The sequence below is a fragment of the Rhea pennata genome, chromosome 5 (assembly GCF_028389875.1).
Source record: "Rhea pennata isolate bPtePen1 chromosome 5, bPtePen1.pri, whole genome shotgun sequence".
Lineage (NCBI taxonomy): Eukaryota > Metazoa > Chordata > Aves > Rheiformes > Rheidae > Rhea > Rhea pennata.
In genome coordinates this window covers 50439182-50449740 of record NC_084667.1, presented here as the reverse complement: position 1 = coordinate 50449740, position 10559 = coordinate 50439182, and positions in this window count along the sequence as shown.

Sequence of the window (10559 nt, the reverse complement as noted above, 5' to 3'; positions counted from 1 at the left end):
TTTCTTTTATGCAATTCATCATGGCAAACCAGCCAACAGTTGATTACAATATACAAAAAAAAATCTTAACCCCAAAGACTGTGCCAACTCAAACAGCACTTGTACAAGCAAAGTGGCAATCGATTGTACTTCCTCAGAGAGTTCATTTTTTGTGACAGTTACAGGATCATAATGTGCATTGTGTTATTGTTCTACTTAGGCAGTGAATTGCTGATGTATATAATGATGCACCTGTTAGTCAAGAAATCCCTCAGAAGCCAAACGGTGCTATAAAATTGACATACTCGCACACAGTCAGAGCTGTCAGGCTGTTTCCTCTGCATTATGCAATATTTTTTGCTTTATGGCCATTAAAAGCAACAATAAAACAGCTGTTGCTGAGTGGTATATTGTCAAATATCAGTGGAAAGCATTGAGATGATGATAGCAATGTGATTCACAGTAAAATAGCTAAGGATGGGTCAGTGTTTTTATTATCAATCCTGTTTTTTTCTGTGTATATATGAGCTTGCCCTAGGCAAAAGCTTGCCAACAGCAGACAAGCCTTGGAGCAATGATCAACTTTTGTGCTTGTAAATTTTTCAGTAAATCTAACCATATAACTTTATTTAGTTTCTGAAAATAAAGTTTTGTGACAGACTGCCAATGAATTTAGCAACTCTGTGAGTCTGCCACAGGTGCTGAGAAGTCTTGTGACTTCTTTGTCTCTCTGGTTGTTCAACCATACTGGCTTTATTACCATGGAGAAGAGTTGAAGAGAGAAGCTGGAAAGACAGTCTATATTCATCTTTTCCATCTTTAGTTACAACAGTGTAAAGTATTACTTATATGTTGCATTTTGATTGCACCTCTCCCAGGGATCTCAGGAGTGCTCTGAATTCTCATGAGACTCAGTCTTGGCTGATATGCCTGTGGTGTCTCTCCTGGGCTACCTGAGTTTGAGATGAGGCTGTCTACATTTCCTGTCCTTCTGACAGACCATGTCAGAAGACTTTCTAAGAAAGACCTCAGGACCTTCTTTATGACCCTATTTGAAGACTTTTTCACTGAAAGGGAAAACAGCATAGCTGATTGTCTGAGACCTATTCACCACACAAGTCCCTGCATTGTGGATGGGGCTTCAAGCACTGGAGACATGAAAGGCTAATCTTCAGAGATAGTCCAAGGCCACTCCTATGGGGAAGAAATGTCAGTGGGAATGCTGATGACTTTCAGTGCCATTCTACAAAGCCATTTAGGTTTTATTTTCAGCATAATTGAAGATGATAAATATTATTTTAATATAACCCAAAGAGACAGGAAATTATTATTTCTTTACAAGGCTAGTGGTAGTAACATTTTTTCATGTAATGAACAGCCATACAAAAGCTACTGCCCTTCAAAAGCACCTCAGTGCTCTTTCCCATTGTTACACGTAGGTGTCTTGCACATACAAAGTTCCACATAAAAGGTTGATTGAAGCCAATAATTGCACCCAATTATGTTAAGTTCCAGTTCAGTGCTGTGGAACAGGACCATGTTTAGATCTTTAGATCATCATTCAGATATCATTCAATGTTTGGTTTAATGGTCACTTCCTAACATCAGGAACAAATTACGGCTGGACTAAGGTGAACAACAGATTAACTACTTTTTGATCTAAATTTGGCTTTCACTTGTTTGAAAACAGTTAAAAAGAGAGGAAAGGACTTAACTAAATCTTAGACTTGACAGTCCATTGCAGTGTTTTCTAGCTAAACAAAACCAGGGGCTATCAGTGTAATTTTTTCATCTGGCTTCAGACCAGAAAAATAAGATCTCTGAAATGCACAAGAACCTAACTATGAGAGGGGCAAATTAAACCTAGCATCTTTTTTGTCACTGGTAAATTGAAAGAAAACTGGAACTGCATGTAGTGCCCAGAATGACATAGGCTTTGGTTGTAATTCAGCAACAAAAAAGACAGCTAAGTTATTGAAAAGAGTCACTTTCTTAAACCCATCAAGGACTGGATTACAGTGGTTCCTATTCTTGCTGTCTAGTAATTGGGAAATTCTGTATGGACAAAAACAGTGTTACTTGGAACCTTCTTACACTGTAGAGGGCATCAATCCCAGCTCTCCCATTGTCAGGTTAAGAGCCCAAACTGCTATTATATGATCACTGCTGCTGTCGTTTGAAAGGCAACAGTACTTTACTCAGTTAACAGGATTCCCAGCTTAGATCCTGAAGGAATGCAGGTACATGTTTGCTGGAGAGGGTCAGAATGATATACCTTCTGACTAGACTTTCTCTGAACTCAGTGTACTATCTCCTTGGGACCCATGCTTGAGATATCAGCCTTTCTCTATTTATAGTACAAGGTGGTTGGTAGGTCTGTAAGTCAGCACTCTGGCTTGAACATAGGGCCTGTATACTTGTGAGTTAGGCATTTAGCTGATACCAAAGTCTTCCAGTGGAGCTAGAGTACAATAACCAGAAGCAGTAAATGGAGATCCATCCACTAGGAATAGATTTTTAAAAGGATCCTAGCCTTCCAGCATGGTCTGCAATAGGAAACTGGTCCTTAAATTTGGGATAAAGACTACTTTTTTTTCCTGATATTTGAAACTAGTTCTTCTACTTACTAAATTTCTATTTTCTTTTTTCTATAGATTGTAGACCCAAGCATTTTTTTTCTTATCCTGGAAACTTTTAAAAACTTGTTTCTCTTTTCCATAGTTCAGAACAATGGAAGAGCAAGCCTATTTAAATGCAATAGAGTCCACAATGTTTCAGAAGTATATGGAGCAGGAAATTGTTGATTCTTAGTTCTGGAGACTGAGTAAGAGACATCAGACTTGACCAGTGATTCCTTTGTTATAATTTCCTACTCCTAAAAAGTGCAGGAGTCCTTTTTCAAAAGTGATGGGGTGATTAATTTATGTTTAAGGATTATCATCTCCATCAGTCTTTAAAGATTGAAAGGGAGTTCTTGAATGTTACTCCTTCTAAGCCCCATATGTTTTTGCAGTTTATCTTTTTGACCCTCATGACATCTTATGGTAATGAGTTTCATAAGGTAATTAGATACTGTATATGAAAGTATTTTAACGTTTTCATATGGTTTTCTGTTCCTATTTCAGTTTCATTGGATGATTCCTTTTTGTATGAAAGCTAAATGGTACATTTAATCTGTTTTATTCCACCTTTGCTTCTAATGTTTCCATCACAATTTTAAGGGGATCTTTTGAGGGCTTGTTTCAATGTAACTGGGAATGGAATGTTTTAGAATGCTGCTAAAAAGGTCAAGGCTTTGCAATATCATGATTTCTAGTAGTTGTATCATTGTTCTATCATTGTAGTTGCTTCTGCACTAGCAAAGACATGAAGTTTAAGTGGCTGGTTCAGTTTCCTCGGGAGATGGGTTTATTTTATTACCTTAAAACTTTATCTTAAAAATTGCTATCTTTACTTTTTATTTCCCCCAGAGAAATTAAAATTGTAATGAGTCCTAAGAATGCTGTTTTGAGTACTCTTTGAACATGACCTTCACTAATTTTTCTGTGAATGGTTTACTACAGCTATTACAGCAAACATGGATGATTCACCTAGCAGAAACTGTCAGAAACTAATCTATGGCAGTGCATTTCCTTTGGAAAAGCCCAAATGCTATTTAATGCTATTTATATGTTTACCAAGGAAAAGAGGGAAGTGCTATTGAAAAAGCACAATAGAAATTCTGGTATAGTTTAGGAAACATGATGATAATATGACACACTATGTTGTGATTTGTGAAGTTAGCTGAGATGACTGCTGAAGCTGAAAGCTGTTGTGGGCGAGTTCCTCTCACTCTGAACTACATGTCATGGCTCAGCTGCATATAATATAGTTTGAAAATAGATTTGACTTTTCAGGGCAAAAGCTAGACGTTGTTTCATCGGTTGCTTTGAACAGACTGTAAAATAAAGAAAGGATTCTAAACTTCCAGGAAAAAGAAACTGAGTGTAAATTATTTTAAGTTAAATTATATGTTTCAAAATGAAAGCATTAATTATGTATAATGATGAATCTTCTCCTTCTTTTCATCTCTGAAAGATGCTAAGCACTCACTGCAAGACATGAGTTAAGATTTGTTTACACACTCAGTGTCGGCCTCTAAATGAGCTGCCAGTGGGACTGAGTTAATGGAAGGAATAGAACGGTTTGTTTAGGATGTTTGGCCTATGTTGTCTTAGAACACAAACATGAGATTTTTTTTCTGATTTGCACCAATTTTACAGCTTTAAATTTCAGAAAACTTCATGTGATGAACACGAACATCTAGGTCTAATATCTGCTTGAAAAAGAAAAGAAAATGTTTCTCAATAAAGGGAGACTGCTAGTAAACAAACAAACAAATCTCTCAAAAACTCTTATCTGAGAATTTACTAACATTAGAAACTGGTATTCAGGTAAATAGTCTTGAATTTCTTGAACTCAGGAAAATCCTAAAGGCAAAATAAGAATCAAGGAGATACTGTTTGTTGCAATCAGTGATTTGTGAGAAGACCTGAGCAGTGACAACTGGTGTGCCTGAAGAAATCAAATGTTGCCATAACAACATTCATCATCTCAGTTTCTACATCTCTCTTAAAAATTAAAATTTATCCTTCATAAGCACGTTTTGAAGTATTTGGTGCAGAAAGTGATCTCCTTCATCGAGAGAGAAATCTTCTACTTTGGTTTTCACTGTAAACACTACTACAGTGGTAAAGTTGCTGAATGCACCCTTCTTGCTGTCAACCTTTAATTAGGTGTGAAACCATGCTCTCACAGAGCGAGCTTCTTTGCCTTTAGGGGCTTGCATCTTTGCTCTTTGAAACACCTCTGGCAAGATATGTCCCTTTCAATAGCTCCTGTTCTCATCTTATTCTCTTAAAAATGCCCTGAAACATCACTTTTTATGCTCCCAGCTTGATATTGCTTTCATAGTCTTTTTCATCCTGCAGTGATATGTTTGCTATTGAGTAAACTGTGTTCTGAGTTGGTGGATAATGTGGTGCAATTCCACATTTATGCAGTGAGAATTGTACTCTTACTTGAAAATATACTGAATGTCCTATAATTTCTAACAAGAAAAAGGGGAAAATGAATAAAGCAGAGGAAGTGATTTAGCTGTTCTATATGACTTTTTAAGCTACACTCACTATGTACCATAGCAACAGGCAGTGACAACTGAGCTCATGCCACAATGTGTACAGAAAGTGAACTCGAATTTCTTTTTAACCCTGCAGTGTAGACAAAACTTCAGAGGATGTTAGGACATCGAGTCCATTTTCCAGTCACTGTATGTTAACCACCTAGAACCTAAAAGAGCTGCAAGATCAAGAGACCATAAAAAATATGTACCCACAAAAGCTGAAATACTGTCTCCATTTAGGGTGTGATTCAACAATAGTAAAATAAAAAAGCACAGGAAAGGTCTAAATCAGCTGAAAGTACCACTGCACCTGGTAAACAGTATCTCATCATAGCTCCTTAGAATAGTGTAAATGGACCACTCTTTACAGCAAGAAATATGATTTCAGCCTGGGGAAGTGCTGCCCACTGAGCATATTTACTATTTGCAGCTGTAACAGAATTATGTATTTTGGCAGGTTCTAGCTTGTGAATTGATGTTAAAAAGAAACTTTACAAAATACAACTATTCCACTGGTTATTAAGGAGTCAGAATACTCCTTATCAGTTGAGGCAAGTTGAATTATATCCTTGCACCAGTGTAATACATAGTGACAGAGTCAAAAAGGAAAACAGAAACATAAACCCCAAAATGTATTTCCGTGCTCCATCTGTAGTTCAAATGCACTCGCTGAAATAAATTTGCTGAGCATGCAAGATAGGCACTTGCTAACTAAATCAGGTAGGAGAAATGGTGAAATGAAGAGGAATATCAACTTTTTATTAAGGAAACACCACACCATAACATAGAAAATATGAACTACAAAAGTACTGAGGCTGTTAACCTGTGCCAAGACAATTTTTTTTAATACTAAAGAGAACCATAACAATTTTTTAAACATGATGTATCATTTATCTCAATATCAGAATTTTCATTCAGGAGTTTCATTCATTCTGGTCTTGCATGTGTTTTATCCTTGTCCTTGAGTTAGAAACAGTGCGTGGTTACAACTCCAGAGGGGCAGAGCAGTGATGGAATTATAATTCTTAATTGTAAGGTTTGATTTATGCTTCTGACTTAGCAATGCTGATTAAGTTTTATGATACCCGTACTATATTTTTCAGATTGGGAAACTAGGAGTATCTAAAGGAAAATCTGAACTGTCACCTTATTTTTCTTTTATTTAAATTTTACTGTCCTCTCACTAGATCTTTTAGTATGTTTTTGCAACCATCATAAGCATATACTATAATTTTACATCAGTGTTACAGAAGCATAAAACAAGGACTAAATGCAGAGAATCTTATAGTTTTCTGGAAGATTACTAATTTATTCTTGCTGCTAGATGAGCTACATCATGGCTTTTCATGTAGCCATTATTGTGTTGTATCCTAATGTTTCTAAGGAGAAATGAGTAGTTCAGCTGAGTTATATTGTTTAATATTACTCTTACAGGTACCTGAAGATGTCAACAGAAAATATACCAATTGCTCTGTTATGCTGTCCTGTGAAAGTCCTAAAACTAGGTTCCAGGCCAAAATTGTGCTCTCAGAAGAAATTTGAGAAATGATCTAACTTTTATGCACTAGGGGAAGACTTCGTGGGTGCATTGCCTCACCTTTGTGGCAAGGCCATGAGACTCATATCAGCCAAATGAAATAATCGGGGTCCTTCCTAGAAGAGCTACTGTGTTACTTGCTGCAAGTCTAACCTGATTAGGTTTCTGGTTGCCCTTAGAACTAATAATCTCTGACCGTTGCCAACCGAGTATCATTTCCCTGTAAATCTTACAATGTGAAAAAACAAGATAACCAAAAGACTGGAGGGGAAGCGCAATCCAAGAGAGATGAAATGAAAGATAAAGTAAAAAGCAGAATGAGGAATAGAATGTATGAGAGCTCTGTCCTGTTAACCATGCTGGTAATGTGTTTGATCTATCTTTTACCACCAATTTGCGCTGCACAACAGTTGATTCTTTTGTCTTAAACTTCCAGATCAGTTTAGTTCTCTTTTTGTCACGGTCTTCTAAATTTGCTTACACCTCTACCTTTCCTAGTTGCAGGAAATGGAGATTAGAAAATTGCAGACTCATCAGAAGTTCCCAGCAACCAGCTTAGAAGTTTAGTCTCTACAAAAAGTTGTTTAAACAAAAATTCTGCATGAGATTCATGTCTTATAAAGAAATCTCCTTTATCACTCGGGGCTGGTGTTAAGGCTGGTCTTCCCTGCCTTATTGACCTACTATAAGTAATAGTGTTCATAGATTTCATAGACCTATGTCAACAGATATTGTACTGGTACTTGGAGCAGCCTTTTGAACACTAGAGTTGGCAGTATCTGACAGATTCATTTCCTAAGTGCTTTCATGAATTAAGTAACTCCATCTTTATCACTGATAGCAAAATATAATGGCCAATGAGGAACATTTTCTTTTGAAGAAATTTATTCAATGAAATCATTCACTGCCTATAGTTCATTTGGATTAAAAATGTTTACCCTGTAGGCAGCTCCAGTGTCTGTACATTAAGACCTGTACTTGCTTTATACAATGATCTCTGCAGAAAACAATGTCAGCAAAAAGTGTACTAATATTAGCTTCCACAAAATCATCTGGTGAAAAGAGTATGATGTGCCCAACGTCTGTTACGTGTGCAAAATCTGGTGCTCTCAGTACTGAGCTACATAGGATCAAGTGTAACATTTTGTTTTTATATATGAGATCAGCAGAATGCTGGTGTTGTCTCTGACTGGTTAAACACCCTGGCTGGAAATGGTATGGGACCTTTCAAAAGGATGAAACTGAGCCCGAGCTCAGATCCTGGTTTCCTGAACATACTGGCATTCCTGGATGTGTACCTGGGTTCTCGTGTGTAGCCAGCTTTCTTCTGCATGGAAACTTGCTCATTAAACATGAGGAAGCTAGGGGAAAGGACAGGGGCAAAAATGCACCTGCATGTCATCTTGATGTTATGTATGTTCAACTCCCTCTTCTGTCCAGGAACTGGGAATTAGTTTTAAGTGTGTGCAGCTAGATATAGTCAGGACATAGCTTGGGAATCATGAATAACTATGGATAGGAAATAACATGAGAGAAATGCACAAAAGTCTGAGATTCTTTTCTGTTTCCTTCTGTATGCTTTTGGTGATTACTTAAACCATAGGCCTATGGTGGCCTATACAGGCTTCGTCGTCTGATAGGCCTTGAACTGATTAGAGAGACCATATATGTCTGTTCACTGCCCATGTTGGATGTGTAGAACAAACAATCAGCTCCAGGTCTGGGTTTTTAAAAACAGAGATTAAATATCCAGATTTTTAAAGCCATTAAGTTAGTGCCTGATTATTAAAACTAGTGATGAATCAAAAGTTTCAGAGGCTTGACTGTATACAGATGAAATTAAAAAACACACTCAATAAATATAATAAATTTCGGTTTAGTATGTTAAAGGGAAAAATGTGACAAAATATTGAGCAAAGCACAAACCTCACAAGTTAAAAAACTGACAGAACTTGTCCATGGACACTTTAATAATAGTCTTTATATCATATCAAAAAGATAGTGCCTGGTTAAGGTCACGTCTCATGTTTCTCTGGCCATAAAGTTTGCCTCCAAAGCTGCTTAGCCCCTTGGATAAGGCAGCATCAGGCTATTTGCCAAATGGCAAGCCAAAGTCTTTATTTCCACGTGGGTAATTTATAACCTCCTTCTATGCTTCACAGTGAAGGATGCATTCTTTTAAAAAAAGAAAATTTACTTAAAATAGAGCAACCCTGAAGTTGAGAAATATCACAACTTTCTTGAGGAATGACTGTAATCCTTTCAGCTTGACTAGATAGATTCTTAGAACTCTATATTACATGAAGGACTGATATTAGAATACACCATAGCTATCTGTATTTGTAGAATAGGTTCATATATTACATAGCCTGGGAGATATGCATTTTTTGTGAAGTTATGTATGGACATTTCCAATTCCCATTTTGCCTATATCTGCAACTTCAAAATTGGTTAGAAAGCTATCTTGTTTTTGTGGTTGAAAACCCAAAGCCAGGAACCTGGCTCTGTCTTTTATGTTAAAATGAAGCCAATAATTACCCCTATAACTATTTTTTTTTGAGAACTTTTTATAACAAGTCTGTATCACCAAGTAGAATAAATTTGATGCCAAAATGGATTTTACAATAATAAAATAAAGCCCTTTCTTGTGTTGCTCTGAAGAACTTTTTGATGCCTTTCAAGTGGACACAGACTGCTTGTGAATCTAAGGGTCAACCCTTTTCTCTCAGTTACCTGATCATCAGGGTTACCTGATAGAGTACCTTTGTCCCTATTCTGGCAGACATGTTCATGGACATGTCCCATTCAAGGGTCATATAACGCATACAATAATCTCATACATTCAATAGCCTGAAAGCCTTGTTCTGACTAAATGAATCTGTCCCGCAGAAGAAGGAATTGGAAAAGAGTATGAAATATGGGAACTTCCAAAATTACTATAAGGACATAGTAATGTCCCTATAGGGACAGGCTGAAAGAGAGGAGGAAGCAAAAAAAATTGGAGCAATACTTCTTTCACTTCTTGCATAACCTCGTAAATCCACACTGGACATACCTGCATGAGTATTTATGTAAATGTGTTAACATTCTGGCACTTTCTTCAATAAAAAAATATTAACAATTATCTTTATAATTGCAGCAAATCCATTAAATACTCACTGCATATTATGCCATTCTTAAAACCATCTTCTGCATCCTAACTGCTAGCTACATGACTGATTTCACTACATTTGCACAGCACTGTTGCTGTACTGACAAGAGTGGATTTTTTTCATGGGTTCCTCTTAGCAGGTTCAGAGGTATGCTGGTATTAATTGGGAAATTTTACTATTCCTTGTTAGTAACTTATACCTTAGTCTCTTACAAATGGAAAACTGTTCCCTGCTGTTAACCTCAAATATTTTTATTTCTGTATTTTGCAGTGAAATATGCACTCAGTTTACTTACTATTGTGCTATTTTCTACCCAATTCTTTCTATGTGTACTGGATGGGTTGAGAAATTGGTAACTGATATACCAACAATATTTTGTTTGGAATGGGTGAAACTTTTCATACTTGAACAAATCCATCTAGGCACTACAGTGGATATAGTAGAGAGTGTATCTAACCACCTTGTTTTATATATTTGCAAATAGTTTGAGTTTTGAGCAATGGGAAGTTATCAGAAGCTTATTGAAGACTTAATCTACTGGAAAGATAAACCAGGAATGGGGAAGAGAACAAGTTATATTGTAAGCAGTAAGGTTTGTATAGATTCAGGTAAATTGAGGACAGTGAAGATAAACAATGATCTACTGGTAAATATATTTTTTTTTTCTAAAAGCTTGGAAAGAAAAGATGAAGCAGAATAGGGAGCGTCAAATTCAGGGTATTTTAATGAA